The sequence below is a fragment of the Loxodonta africana genome, chromosome 7, assembly GCF_030014295.1.
Source record: "Loxodonta africana isolate mLoxAfr1 chromosome 7, mLoxAfr1.hap2, whole genome shotgun sequence".
Classification (NCBI taxonomy): Eukaryota; Metazoa; Chordata; class Mammalia; order Proboscidea; family Elephantidae; genus Loxodonta; species Loxodonta africana.
The window spans coordinates 85998315-86014559 of record NC_087348.1 but is presented as its reverse complement, the minus strand read 5'-3'; the positions used below and the strand labels follow the sequence as shown (position 1 = coordinate 86014559).

Genomic DNA, 16245 nt, shown 5'->3' with positions numbered 1-16245 from the left:
AGAACAAAACACTACCCTTTCCATGATGGAAGCTCTCCAGTATAATCAACCTGCCACCAGGTTGCTGAGTGATCTTCTCGAGGAATGGTGCCGTATCAGGGGCTCAGTGTTGGTCTTCGTTGCTGGCAGACTGGGCACTCAGCAGTGGCTGTATCCAAGTCAGCCCTGGTAAGTGGAAGTCCATGTTGCTGAACTCATGCATAAATTCCATCCCTACCACCATGGCCACTTTGATCATGAGCCTATCGGGGAATGACAAGAGTGGCTGGGAAAAGAGGATGATTGGTTTTCAAGGAACATGTTATCCTAGCCAGCTGACTATTAAAATCCTCCTCTGCCAAGGGCATGAGATACAAATATTTTCACTTCTGTGGCCCATTTGGAAAGGTCCATCCACATGCCTCTTCCCCATACCTCCTTGTCATCAATTTTCCAATTATGTTCCTTCCAAGTCCTTGAACATCCTGCCAAACCACTGGCCACAGCTCATGAATCAGTATACAATTACACATGGCCATTTCTCCTTCCAAACCCAGTGAACAACCAGGTGCTTTGCTCAAAGTTCTGCCCATTGGGGGGATTTCCCTTCAACACTGTCCTTCAGGGAGGTCCCTGAAAGGGGCTGCAGTGCTGCCCTGTCCACTTTCGAGTGCTGCCTGCATTATTATGCAGACTGATCTGTAAACCAGGCGTGCATTTTCTTTTCCTCAGTCAGCTGATCATAAGGAACTCCCCATGTAGCCATAGGTGTAGGCTGGGACAGGGCAGGTAGCGTGATAGGAATGGAGACCATGGGCATTTGGGCTACTTCTTCATGCAACTTACTTGTGCCTTCAGGTCCTGTCTGGTGGGCCTGATCCTGTATATACCTATCACGGATTGAACAGTGTCCCCATGATGCCCAGTATTGTGTGGTTGTCCACCATTTTGTGATCTGATGTGATTATCCTATGTGCTGTAAATTCTAACCTCTTTGATGTTAATGAGGCAGGATCAGGGGCAGTTATGTTAATGAGGCAGGATTCAACCTACTGGATTAGGATGTATCCTGAGTTAATCTCTTTTGAGATGTAAAAGAGAGAATTGAGCAGAGAGGAGAGGGACCTCATACCACCAAGAAAGAAGAGCCAGGAGTGGAGTGTGTCCTTTGGACCCAGGATCCTTGAGCTAAGAACGTCCTAGATCAGGGGAAGATTGATGACAAGGACGTCACCTCAGAGCCAACACAGAGAGAAAGCCTTCCCCTGGAGTTGGTGCCATGAATTCAGACTTCTAGCCTCCTAGTCTGTGAGAGAATAAATTTCTGTTTGTTAAAGCCATCAACTTGTGGTATTTCTATTACAGCAGCACTAACTAGATAACTCAGACAATACCACTTCCATTTAATGATGGAGTGCTGTTGTGAATGTCCTACTTTAAGGCTCTGTAGGTCAGGCATTACTCAGTTCACAATGGGCATATTAAGCCACACGGTGACTTTGTGGCCCATGGTTAAACATTCAGTCTCTACTAAGATCTAGTAACAAACCAAAAGCTGTTTCTCAAAAGGAGAGTAGTTACCTGCAGAGGATGGCAGGGCTTTGCTCCAAAATCCAAAGCACTTAGGCTGTCATTCACCAATAGGGGCCTGCCAAAGACTCCAAACAGCCTCTCCATTGGCCACTGACACTGGATCAGCTGGATCAAATGGCCCAGATGGCAGAGCAGCTTATAAGGCAGCCTGAACCTGTTACAGAGCCTTCTCTTGTTCTGGGCCCCACTCAAAACCAGCAGCTTTTCAAGTCACTTGATAAATAGGGCACAGTAGCACACCCAAGTGAAGGATACGCTGCCTCCAAAATCCAAAGAAGCCCACCAGGCATTGTACTTCCTTTTTAGTTGTAGGAGGGGCCAGATGCAAGAATGGATCCTTCACTTTACAAGGAATATCTGTGTAACCACCACACCACTGAACCTCTAGAAATTTCACTGAGGTAGAAGGTGCCTGAATTTTTGCTGGGTTAATTTCCCACCATTTAGTATGCAAATATCTTACCAATAAATCTAGAGTCATTGATACTTCTTTCTTACTATGTCCAGTCAGCATAATATCATCAATGTAATGGACCAGTGTGATGTCTTGCGGAAGGGAAAGGTGGTCAAGGTCCCTGCTAATTAAGTTATGACATAGAGCCGGAGAGTTGATATACTCTGAGGTGGGACAATGAAGGTGTATTGCTGGCCTTGCCAGCTGAGGCAAACTGCACTTGGTGGTCCTTTGAAACAGGTATAGAGAAAAAGGCATTACCCAGGTACCAGGAGATGTATTAATTTCCTAAAGTAATGAAACCACATCTGGAACAGCAGCTGTAATTACAGTCACCACCTGGTTAAGTTTTATATAATCCACTGTCATTTTCCAAGATCCATCCATTTTTTCCACAAGTCAAATAGGTGAGTTGAATGGGGATGGGATGGGAGTCACCACCCATGTATTCTTCAAGTCTTTGATGGTGGCAGTAATCTCTGCAATTCCTCCAGGAATGTGGTAGTGCTTTTGGCTTACTATTTTCCTAGGTACGGGCAGTTCTAATCGTGTCCACTTGGTTTTCTGTACCACAGTAGCCCTTACTCCACATGGCAGGGATCCATTGCGGGGGTTCTGCCAGTTGCTGAGTATATCTATTCCAATAATGCATTCTGAACTGGGGAAATCACTACAGGATGGGCATGGTGGCCCACTGTGAGATGGACATACACTAAGACTGTTAATAACCTGACCTCCATATGCCCCCACTCTGGGTGGTGGGCCACAGTGATGTTTTGTGTGTCCTGGAATTAGTGTCAGTTCAGAGCCAGTGTCCAATAATCCCCCAAAAGTCTAATTATTTCCTTTTCCCCAATGAACAGTCACTCCCATAAAAGGCTGTAGATTCCTTTGGGGAAGGCTGGGAGAAAGATTAACAGTATACATTTTTGGAAGTGTAGTGGGGTCCTTCCTCATGGGTACCTGGCTTCCTCTTCATTCAAAAAGTTGTAAGTCTGTAAACTTGATCAAGTCTGGGAACTGACTGAAGGTCTGTGACTCTCTGTTCTGGTGATTCAACTTAAACTGCCGTTTCCTTCACCTAGAATTCTTCTTCTTACAGGAAATATCTCCAATAGACTCTCTATGCCTCTTCTAATGCCAGCTTCCCTAGACTCTCCTCTCAGGAAAGAGGAGTAGGTTCATTTGAGCCACCCTAGCTTCTCTAAGGAGCCCTAAGGGGATAATCTGGTGCTTGAAGAGGAGTTTTAGCTCCAGAAATCAAAACGAGGAGAGAGAGGAGTGAGAATGAGAGAGAAAGAGAGACAGTGAAGCAAGGGAATGTATATTTTTGAGCGAAAAATTTGTTATTGGTGAAGAGGTAGGCCCTTTATTATGATCATTTTTTAGTTTAATTTTCATAAATATTATACATATACATGGTTTAACACTCTGAAAGTCCTAGAAGGCTTAAAATAAAAAATAGAAGTTCCCTTTCCTACCTTACCTCTGATTCCTTCTCCTCACAATCAATTACTTTAATACTTAAAACCCACTACTGGAGAATAGATTCTGACTCATTGCGACCCTATAGGACAGAGTAGAACTGCCCCATGGAGTTTCCAAGGAGCACCTGGTGGATTCAAACTGCCGACCTCTTGGTTAGGAGCCGTAGCACTTAACCACTACGGTTTCTACCTCCATAAAAACAGCATGCTTATATTGTTATTTCTTTTTAATTTTTTCATTGCGGTTTCAGCGAAAGTTTACAGCTCAAGTTAGTTTCTCATAGAAAAATTGATACACACATTGTTATATGACCCTGGTTGTTCTCCCTGTAATGTGACAGCACACTTCTCCTTTCTACCCTGCATTTCCGGTGTCCATTCAACCGGCTCCTGTACCCCTCTGCCTTCTCATCTCGCCTGCAGACAGGAGCTGCCCTTTTAGTCTCATGCATCTACTTGAGCTAAGAAGCACACTCTTCACAGGTATCATTTTATGTCTTATAATCCAGTCTAATCTTTGTCTCAAGAGCTGGCTTTGGAAATGGTTTTAGTTTTGGGCTAACAGAGAGTCCAGGGGCCATGTCCTCCTGGGTCCCCCCAGTCTCAGTCAGACCATTAAGTCTGGTCTTTTTACTAGGATTTGAGTTCTGCACTCCATTTTTCTCCTGCTCCATCAGGGGCTCTCTTATGTGTTCCCTGTCAGGGTGCTCATACTGTTATTCCTTGATCAAAAATTTTTAAGTCGTTTTTATATGCTATCTACTGATTTTTTTTTTAATATGGAAGCTGATCATTTAGGTTTCCTAGACGTACCCCGTCATACACATTCAGACATATAAACTTTTCTTTTCCTGATCTTATTAATATGATTTTTAAGATGCATGTTTATGTTTACATTATTATTAATATAATTAATAACTGAAGTACACAGGGAATACAGTTCTTGTAAAGTTTTTTTTCCTCCTTAGACTTAATAATTGTCTATTTTTTTGTTTGTTTGCTTGGTTTTTATATACCTTAACTTTCCACCGGAAATGAGGATTATGTTTCAAACAAGCGTCTGTATTCTCTTCGTATTAGAATTTCCTTCTGGCGCCCCCTATCCCCTTGATTCAATCTAGACTCATGGTGCTCCAGGACTCTCCACAGCTGACACTGCTCACCGTTAATCAAGGGATTTCCTCGCCCCCTTGAAGCCTACACCCTCTCCTGTATTGTATCTCTTTGTATCAGCTTCTTAGTCGGAGCCCATGTTTCTCTGTTTTTGGCTTGTTCCCTCATTTTGGTGGTACTTATCTTCAAATACCTTCCTGCGAAAGATTTACTAGGAGGTAAATCTTTAGAAGTATTTGAAAGTGTTAAATAGCTTTTTATTTTTTTTAATCCCAACACATTTTTTATTTATTTGAGTGTAAAATTCTGGGTTGGAGAAATTCCACAGGGAAGTCTGTCCCTAAACAAATTCCATACCTACATGCAAAATCTCTAAATACTTTTTATTGCTTCATTTTAAAATCTGAATGGGTGAGACAATCTGGGTATAGGGAATGTGTAGTACTGTCAGACACAAATAGGAGAAGTTCACTGGGGTCAGCATGTAGTCTTTCATTTTGTTCAGTATGTAGCCTTTCATTTAAATCACTCTGCCCACTGCTATGCCTACAGTCTCCAGAATTTTCCTGGTTTAACTCCACCAGGGAATAAACCTTCAGCTTTATTATGGATTGGTAAAGTAGCACCTGGATGGACAGGTTGAGAAAGGAAATCCAGGAGTCCTGCATACTCCTCCTATGATTTTTATTCTATGCTTATCCCAATTTAGAGAAGCCTATGTTTTTTATGATACCTCTAATTCTTGACACTATCTGGGTCCTGCAGTGAAAATCACCTTGATTCCTGTCTTCATCTAGAAGTTATTAGTTTTATTCCATCTGCTTATTCAACGGCAATGGGTTTGGTTTTTGCTTAGTCAGTATTCATCCAACTGCTTTCAAAGTGTTGTTTCTATCTCTACTGTGCTACCGTTCTCTCTTCTTTTTATGTTCATGCTGTTTTTATTCTCTTACTGACGTGTTAGTGGGGTACTGTGAAGAAATGTTGGTAAATGCTGGTATGTCATCTGATATATTTAACCAGAAAGCCCAAAGAAAATATTTACATATAATCTGTAATTCTCTTTGTGTCTATTAGTAGAAAGATAAAGGCCACTTTAGTTTGTCTCAGGAATGGCTGGCTTCAACTACACTGGTGTTAACCATAGGGTCTTCTATCTGCTGGGCATTCCAGGCTGAGAAGACTTACACATATGGATTTCCATCCCCTTCTTCATCTCCTGTGTCTTCATTCTCCTTGGGAATGGTCTGCTCATTTTCATTATCCTCACCAAGAGCAGCCTCCACGAACCTATGTATGTTTTCCTCTGTATGCTGGCTGGAGTTGACATTGTCTTTGCTACCACCACAAAGCCCAAGGCATTGGCCATTTTCTGGTGCAATTATAGGGAAATTTCTCTTAATGGCTGCATTGCCCAGCTCTACTTCCAGCATTCCTCCTTCAGCTCTGAGTCAGGCATCTTGCTGATTATGGCATTTGACCGCTACATTGCAATATGTTACCCACTGAGATATACTTCGATTCTTACCCACTCCCTGATTGGGAAAATTGGTGTGGTTGTTTTTTGAGAGCACATTGTACAATTTCCACCATGATATTTCTTCTGAAGAGGCTGACTTTTTGCAGAAATAACATCCTTCCACATACATTCTGTGAACACATTGGCTTGGCCAAGTATGCCTTTGATAACATCCGCATAAATATCTGGTATGGGTTTTTTGTCTTAATGTCCACAGTGATCTTAGATGTTTTCCTCATTTTTGCTTCCTAAGTTCTGATTCTCCATGCTGTCTTTCACATTCCTTCCCAAGATGCTCGCAACAAAGCTCTCAATACATGAGGCTCCCATGTCTGTGTCGTTATTCTCTTTTATGGGCCTGGAATCTTCTCAGTTCTCACACAGTGCTTTGGACACCACATACCACTACATGTCCACATCTTGCTGGCCAGTATCACCATGCTTGCTCCACCTATGCTGAATCCCATCATTTACAGGGTCAAGACTAAGCAGATATGAGACCAAGTGGTCTATGTGTTTTTTCCAAAGCAGAAATGACTGGGGATGGCAGAGACTGATTTCTCAGAAATTTTGGCCCTCCCTGAGTTATGTTTTGGTAACTGAACAGAAAAATAAAAACTGAGTCACTAGGAAAAATGGCTGTTTGACTTCTGGACCTTTGGAGCAACTTACCTGAGGTTGTGGGACTTGCCTCTCTAATAATCTGAAAGTAGGAGTCATGTCTAACTCTATAAACAACCGAGTTTTGAGTATAGTCAATGTAATACTGAGTTTTGTTCAGGTAATTATTAAGTTTTCTGCTTTGAGTTATGTTAAGTCCTGGGATGTCTAACCGTATCTCTGGACACCCACTTAAAACTTTCATATGCTTTCTGAAGGTACGATGGGTATTAAGAGAACATGGGGAGTGGTGCTCCTCTTTACTTTTGGTTTGTTATTTCTCAAAATCATCTCCCTCAACATGGTACAGATACTGTTAGTGATCTGTTTTCAGACCTCCTTTCCAGAAACCATTTCAAAGATGTGGTGAATCCCATGTAAGACTGTTTACTACAGATTAGTAAGTAAGCACAATTAAGCCTGTGCTTACCTTGCTTATTGGATAATCTAACCTCGTTTATCACTATTGATGTTAACCTTGATCACCTGATTGAGGTGATGCTCATTCTTTCAGTTTTTAATATTTAAGTTTTTTAATCATTAATGATATAAATATTGTGCTAGGGACACTTTTGTGCATAAGATTTGCCTCTTTGGGGGAGAAGTGAATTACGTTTTGCATGATCTTTACCTTAAGCAGAATTACTTTAAGAAGGACAGGGGTATGAAAATTTTAGGCTTCCCCCGCCCACTGGAAAATTGCATCTAGAAAAGTTACTACTAATTTTTACTCTCATCAGAAATGCATAAAAGTGCCAAACTTACAGTTCTCTTATTAGCGTTTAGTAAGTAGATCCATTTTAAAAGAATTTCCCATGGGATAAGGTAAAAATCACTTGCGCATTTTCCTTCAGTTTGAATTTATTTCATAAACAGATATATTGACCAAATTTCACTGTGCTTATTGGATATTGGAGCACTGATGGCCCAGTGGTTAAGTGCTACAGCTGCTAACCAAAAAGTCGGCAGTTTGAATCCACCAGCCACTCCTTGGAAAGCTTACAGGGCAGTTCTATTCTCTCCTACAAGGTTGCTAAGTCAGAATCGACTTGATGGCAACTGCAACGGGTTTATTGGATATCGTATTTCTTTGTGGATTAACAGTAACAACCATTTGTTGGACATGGGGAAAGCTTTTTATGTACCTAATCTCATTTAATCTTCATATCAGATCCATTGTTTTTATTCTCATTATACAGACATGGAATTTGAGGTTCAGAGATAATACATAACTTCCCCAAGGGAGTAATATTTATTGCCATCATTTTCTCAGGATTTCAAATATCTAGAATTTTCTTTGGTTTGTTTGGTCAAATTTTGTTTTATTTACGAGAATATAACAAATATTTTCAAATCTATCAGTCTTTTCCTTTGTGAGTTTTGCTGTTTTAAACTTTGAGGATTTTCTTCCATGCATGATTTAATTATTATTTACATTAGTTTTTTTCTAGTTCTTCTCATGGTATTTTTTTTTAATATTTAATCTTTCAAAATGTATGTTGATGAATAAACAAGCTAAGCGAAATAAAGAAGATGAATTTCAATGACCAATGATCCTCGTGGTACATCCCCAAGGTGGAATATTTTGTTACCCATTTTTTTTTTTAGGAAATTTTTATAGAGTACTTATTAACTGTGTGTGTTAAGAAGCCCTGGTGGTACAGTGGTTAAGTGCTCAGCTGCTAACTGCAAGGTTGGTGGTTCAAACCCACCAGTCACTCTGAGGGAGAGAGATGTGGCAGCCTGCTTCTGCAAAGATTTACAGCCTTGGAAACCCTGTGGAGCAGTTCTACTCTGTCCTATAGGGTCATTATGAGTTGGAATCGACCTGATGGCAAAGGATTTTTTTTAACCATGTGTGTTAGACTGGAGCAGGACATTTATTACCATGGATAATTTCTACAAATTAAATAAATAAAAGCATGCTACATTACAGTATGATCTCAATGATCTTTGGTGATCTTGTTAGTTGCTGTCGAGTTGGTTCTGACTCATGGCAACCTTATGTCTAACAGAATGTGATGTTTCCTGGTTCTGTAACACCTTCAGGATGTTTGGTATGTTTGGAGAAGAAATACATTCAGAATGTTCCTTAGAAGCAAGGATGACGTGACTTTGACTCACTTACGTTGGACATACCATCAGCAAAGACTAATTGCTAGAAAAGGACATCATGTTTGGGAAAGTTGAGGGCCAATGAAAATGAAGGAAATTCAGTTAATTGGCCTAATAATGTGTTTAATGTTTCTGTTTTGCCTCCTAGTTCATTGTGTAGTGCCTGGGGTCTTTCAAGCTTGCACGATGCCACCCAAGGCATGACAATTGGTCTCTATTTGCCTAGAATAACAGAGGAAGAAGGAAAGTTAGGAATAGGAGGAGGATATGGAATATGTGGCTAATTGCCTCCATGAACAACTGCCTCCTTTGCCATGAGGCCAGAAGAACTAGATGGTGCCCAGATACTACTACTGAACATTTTCATCAAAGATTCTGAAGAAGAATCCTGATCAAAAGTGGGAAAATGTAAAACAGAATTGCAATGGAATGCAGGCTTTCTGGGGCCATGAGGGCTGGATGAACCCCGAAAACTATTGCCCTGAGATAATCTTTAAAACATAAACCAGAAATATCCCCTGAAGTCTTCTTAAAAATAAACAATAGTTTAGCTTAACTAGTAAAAAATGCCTGCCTTGAGCACTATGCTCTTTTAAGATCTATCTATGTGGAATTGAAGTGACAAGAGCAACTCAAAAGATGAAATAGGAATCTTAGGGGGCAGTGAGTTTAGCTTAATGGGGGAGAAACAACTCCGAAAAAGAGACTCAGAATGGTTACATGACTCAAAGAACGCAATCAACGTCACTGAATTGTACATGTAGAAACCGTTGAATTGGTGTATGTTTTGCTGTGTATATTCTCAACCATAACAACCAAATAAAATTAAAAAAAAAAAGAAAGAAAGAAAATGAGGAAAATTCTCACAAAGATGGATTGGCACAACAGTTGAACAACGGACTCAAACATACCAAACTCAACCTATAGAAAAACCTCTATATAAATAGGGGAGAAAAAATCTTGTTAAGTTATTAACGAAAATGCTACCACTGAAAATCCCTAGACGATGGAATCAACATTAGTTTTATATACAAAACAACATAAATACTTTTAAGTGTACTTGATTTTGTTTAACATTTTATCATGGTATCTTCAACATAGCACTTAATACATGTTGGTTGAATGGGTGGTGAATGAATAAATGAATGGGTGAGAGAATCTATAGGATCCCAGCTTCGAAAGTGCTTCTGTATCTTCTAGGAGTCATGGTTGAAGATCAGATGGAGCAAGATCTGGGGCCTTGCTTAGGGTCCCTAACCACATTCTCATTTTTACCCTGACCTCTCCCCTTGAAAACCTCTCTCCAGTCCCTCTTCTGGCCCAAGCTCATGGAGCTTCTCAAGCATACTTTTTGCTGTAGGCTCTAGGCATCCAGGCAGGAAAAGAGTTAAGGGTTTAACAGTTATGTTACTGACAGAAGAGACGATCGCAGGGGAGAAGAAAGTCAAAAGAGTAAGTCCAAGTCCATGGTCCTTGACGATGATCAGGAAAAGAAAAATTTGCCCTATAGTTTCTCCTTCAACCTGGTCCACTGGCCACAGCACACAGGCTATTGGTTGTGGGAACACCCTGAGATTGAGGTAGGGGCACCGCTTCAGACTGGGGTTCCTGATGGCTGTGATGGACAGTTTGGGGTGAAGACAGTCATGAGGTTGGTACCAGGATAGACTGGACCCTTCTGCCTATGGGCATAAACATTAGGGTTCTGAGTGTGGGGATAGAGGAGGTGGGGGAAACACTGAGTTTATTGACGAAGGACATGGGAAACAATGATGGATTGCCTTCATCATTTGTTCACACTAAAGAGGTTATGTTTTGGAATTTTCCATCGTCTGCGATCAGAGTCAGGGAGGATAGAACAAAATGTTTCTGCAGAAGCTAGGTGGCACAGTGGAAGTATTAGTGGAATGGAATGAGAGAGAGGCAAGACAACTTGCTTCTAGACTTCTTTAACTCACTTCTTCTGTGACCTTGGATAAATTGCTATTCCTTCCGAAACCTTTGTAAATAATAAGCTGCATGAAAAGATTATTGTAAAGCAAGGGTTGGCAAACCAGCCAGAGTGGATATTTCAGGCTTCGAAAATAGTCTCTTGTTCCAACTACTCAACTATGCCCCCTGCCAAACAGCCATAGACAATATGTAAATGAATGGGTATGGCTGTATTCCAATAACATTTTATCTACAGAAGCAGACAGCAGGCAGGATTTGGCCCATAGGCAGTAGTTTACTGACCTCTGTTATAAAGTCCCAAGCAGTACTGGCATTTATATCTTTGACTCAAGGTGAGTCTATCTCCTTTCAGATATCTTTGACTTCAATCACGTTCTTCCTTCCTCACACTTCTTTATTTGGTGTTATGGGTTGAATTGTGTTCCCGAAAAATGTGTGTCATTTTGGCTAGGCCATGATTCCCAATGTTGTGTGATTACCCACCATTTTGCCATCTGATGTGATTTTCCTATGTGTTGTAAATCCTATCTCTGCGATGTTAATGAGGTAGGATTAGAGGCACTTATGTTAATGAGGCAGAACTCAATCTACAAGATTAGGTTGTATCTTGAGTCAATCTCTTTTGTGATATAAAAATAGAAGTGAGCAGAGAGACAGGGAGACCTCATGCCACCAAGAAAGAAGAACCAGCAGGGAAGTGCATCCTTTGGACCCAGGGTCTCTGTGCTGAGAAGCTCCAAGGCCAGGGAAAGATTGATAACAAGGACCTTCCCCCAGAGCTGATAGAGAAAGAAAGCCTTCCCCTACAGCTGGCACCCTGAATTTGGATTTCGAGCCTCCTAAAAGTTTTTTTAAACTATGAGAGAATAAATTTCTCTTTGTTAAAATCATCCATTTGTAGTATTTCTGTTACAGAAGCACTAGAAAACTAAGACACTTGGCAAAGTCTTATTTGTTCTTCAAGGTTCAACTAAGGATGGCACCTTTAGGAAACCATTTCTTAGTTTTCAGGGAGTTGTCTATGTTTCCACAGCTCCTTGTGTTTACTTTTTCTTTACACTGTCTATATTACATATTACATAGATAGACATTATTGCTGAATTGTTTGTCTCCCTCCAAGTAGGCCATAGGTCCTCAAGAAGCCATGCCTGGAACATATGGTGTGTGCTCAGTAACCAAAACCCATTGTCCTTGAGTTGATTCAAGACTCATAGTGACCCTACAGGACACAGTAGACTGCCCCATAGGGTTTCCATGACTGTAAATTTTTAGAGAAGCAGCCGCCACATCTTTCTCCAGTGGAGTGGGCTGGCGGGTTCGAACTGCTGACCTTTCAATTAACAGCCATTGCTTAACCACTGCATAGCCAGGGATAGAGGAGGTGGGTAAAATTCAGTGAAATTGGGTAATCAATTCAGTTACCATTTTTCCTTCTGAGATGCACTGTATATCACATTCCGGTGGTCAAAGTGGAAACTGGAGTGTAATTCACAGCTCTTAGCTTAGTAACTATTTGAAACTAAGATCTATGGCATTCTAGAGCTGGAAGGATGATCTAATTCATGTAATCATCTAATTACAGATGATCTAATTCGACGTCTCCTAAACTTTAGTCTTAAGGATGATGGAACAGTGTAATTTCATTGAGATCACATAGCTAGTAAACAGAACGGCAAGTAATTTTAACTCATTTTCTTGGCTTCCTAGCCAGGATTCTTTTCACAGCTCCATGCAATGGAGAATGATCTGTTACTCCTTCCACTACTTCAACCCCATTCAGCTTCTTGGAGAGAGAAAGGAGAGGACCACCAAATGCTATATACCTCAATGCACAGGAGACCTCCCCTGGGCATGGCAACCCCTAACCACACTCTTACCAACCACTCACTCTTCATTCTGCTGGGCACCTGTGGCCTGGAAGATGAGCACACATGGGTCTCTCTCCCTTTCTTTATCTCCTACCTTTTTGCTCTCCTTGGGAATAGCCTCCTCGTCCTCACTGTATTCATTGAGCACAGTCTCCACGAAGCCAAGTACCTCTTCCTCTGCATAATGGCTACAGCTGACTTCATCTTGTCCACTACTACTGTGCCCAAGGCGCTGGTCATATTCTGGTTCCGTGTAAGGGAGATCTCCCTTGATGGCTGTGTTACCCAAATCTTCTTCATTCATACCACCTTCATCACAGAATCAGGGGTTGTGTTAGCAATGACAGCTGACCACTATGTGGCCATCTACCACCCACTGCACTATACCACAGTGCTCAGTTGTATTGAAATCATTTTAGAGTTGGCTTGGCTGTGGTCCTGAGAAGCTGTGTTCCTGGTGAAGCTGCTGCCTTTTTGCCATAGCAATGTGAATGTGCTGCTGCATACTGCTGTGAGCACACAGATCTTGCCATGTTTGCCTCTGCTGATATTCATGTCAATGTTTGGTATGACTTGTCTGTCTTTCTCTCTACTATGGTGCTAAATGCCTTGCTCATCAGAGTTTCCTACATCCTCATCCACTATGCTATCTTCTGCCTCCCTTCCCAAGGAGTTTGGCAAAAGTCTCTGGGCACATGTGGCTCCCATCTTGAGTCATTTCCGTGTTCTACTTGCCGGGGCATTTTTACCATAATTCCCAGTGTGATTGTTAAGGCTGTGTGTCAGCTTGGTTGGACCATGATTCTCAGTGGTTTGGGAGTTATGATGTAGTCTGTCAGCTATGTAATGATATAATCACCTCCATAATGAGATCTGATATAATGTAATTACCTGTATGATGAAATCTGCTGTGAGTAGCCAATCAGTTGAAGGGGAATTTTCTTGGGGATATGGTCTGCATCCAATATGTATGGACTTTTTGGCGAACCTCGCTGGATTTTGCTCTCCTCTGAACCCTCCATTTGGCTTGTCATCATCTGACCTCTGGTTCTTGGGACTTGAGCCAGAAGTCTGCCATCTGATCTACTGATCTTGGGCTCATCAGCCCTTGCAGCTACATGAGTCAGGAGAAGCCTCCACCCTGATGGCTGACTCGTAGACCTTGGACTTCCCAGTCTCTACAACTGTGTGAGCCATTTCCTTGATATAAATCTCTCTCTCTCTCTCTCTCTATACGTATGCTTCACTGGTTTTGCCTCTCTAGAGAACCCAGTCTAAGACATTTGGAACTTAGAGTGGTTCTAGAGAAGCAAAATTCTAAGGATGAGTTTTCTAAATTGGTTCTCAAGTTTGGTTAGTCATAAAGATATTGATGTCTCTGCTTCTAGTAGTAAAGAGGGCACTGCTAATCCATGGCATGAGGTGGCAATAGAAATATGCAAAAAATCACCACCAATAGATTAAGTACTATTGAGAGGTGAAAATCTGGGAGATGATATGTTTGAAGCTTTTCAACAATTTTGTCAGGACGAGAAGTATAAAGAAGCTAGTTGGTTAGTCCTACTTTCACCAGAGAAAGTGGTGAAAGAAAGAGATGAGCTCAGGGCTTCAGAGTCACAGCTCAAGTTCCAAATAAATGACCTTAAAGTTGCCACTTGTGCCCTGAAAGAAAGCTTTCATTTTTGCAGTAAGAGAGCTGATATTGCCAAAAATCAAACCCAGAGTTTTATCATAAGAGTGGCTAAAATACAATGCCAACTGAATTCCCAACGTCGAGTGGTGACAGAAGTTAAAGGGAGGACATTGATTGGAAAGAAATGGGGTCCTGAAAAACTTGGGATGGTAATCTATAGGCAGATAATCAGGAAGCTGGGAACACTGAGTCCCTAAATTCCTTTGAATTACTCCTGCCAACAAAACCATTAGCCTTCCACCCCCATTTGATGAGATTAACCCAGCTGTGTCTGAAGGGCCTTTGTCTGTGATATTGCCTGGAGCAGCCTCTGAGTCACCCCATGGGTAAGCACTGCCAGAGGCAGATGCATTACAAGACATCACTGAATGTTCTCAAAACACATCCTACCACCCATTTTTGCTTCTAGACCCATAACTAGACTTAAATCCAAGAGATCCCCAAAAGGTGAAGTAAAAAGTGTGATCCAGGAGAAGGTACACTGCACTCCAGAAGAACGGCTTGACTTTTCTAATATATACAAACATATATGTGGGAATTGCTATTAAGGGTGTGGGATAATGGTATAAGGAATATACAGTTGGATCAGTCTGAGTTTATTGACACGGGCTCACTAAGCACAGATTCTTCATTCAGTGTTTCAGCTCTCAAGTTCAGGTAAGGATCTAGTAGTTTACTTGGTTGGGTCACTGAAGCATGGATTATGCAGTGGCCTACAATAAATCAAGGTGGAGCACCAGGCCTGCCTTGGTATGCTGTACAAGAAGGTATCCAAAGGCTTAGGGAAACTGTCGTGTTAGAGGTTAGATCCATAGGCCCACACATGGAGTGCCCAGAGGACTCACCTTTTACCACATGGTGAGGAACAAATTTGTGAAGGGAGCCCTAGCATCCTTGAAGACTGCTGTGATTGCTATTTTACGTAAGTCAGATTTGACAGAGGGAGTTGCCCCAACTGAATTAAGACCTCAAACTACAGTGAGGCTGATTGGACCTGGTGGTGGTAGTGGCCAAGTGGTGGCAGTCAATCAACAAAGACAAGTTGGGTGTGGTTACCATAATGGATAGTGGAGTCAAAGCAGTAATCAAAATAGTCTGGTACAGACTTATGGTGTTGCCTACTTAGTCATGGTGTCCGTAGGACTGAAGTAGATGGGAAGTTTACTAAATAATTACTTGACCTATACAAGCAGAAGAATTCTACGACATGTGAATGGCAGTCTAACTCGAATCGCCAGTATAGAGAGTGACAGCCCCTCAGTCATTTCCCAGACTTGAGCCAGTTCACAGACCCACATCCCCTTGAATGAAAGGGAGACCAGGTTCCTTTGAGGAAGGGCTCTACTACACTGTCAAAAATTTATACCATTAATCTTTCTCTCAGCCTTCCCCAAAGGAATCCACTGCATTTTACGAGAGTGTCTGTTCACTGGTGAAAAGTAAACAATCAGACTTTTGAGGATTACTGGATACTGGCTCTGAACTGACAGTAATTCCAGAAGACCCAAAATGGCACTGGGGCCCACCCGTCAGAATGGGGGCATATGGAGGTCAGGCTATTGAAGGAATCCTGGCTCGGTTTTGTCTCACAGTGGATCCAGTGGGTCTCTGAACTCATCATGTAGTGATTTCCCCAGTTCCAGAATGCATAATTGGAACCGATATACTCAGCAATTGGTAGAACCCCAACATTGGGATCCTGACAAGTGGAGTAAGGGCTATTATGGTAGGAAAAGCCAAGCGGAAGCCATTAGATGTCCCTACCTAGGAAAAGAGTAAACCAAAAGCAATACCACATTCCCGGTGGGAAC

The 16245-nt window shown here is 41.7% G+C and overlaps 1 pseudogene; it reads left to right on the top strand.

Moving 5' to 3' along the window:
• The first annotated feature begins 5458 nt into the window (after positions 1–5458).
• On the top strand, positions 5459–7051 carry LOC111749355 (olfactory receptor 52B4-like; annotated as a pseudogene).
• Positions 7052–16245: the final 9194 nt, after the last annotated feature.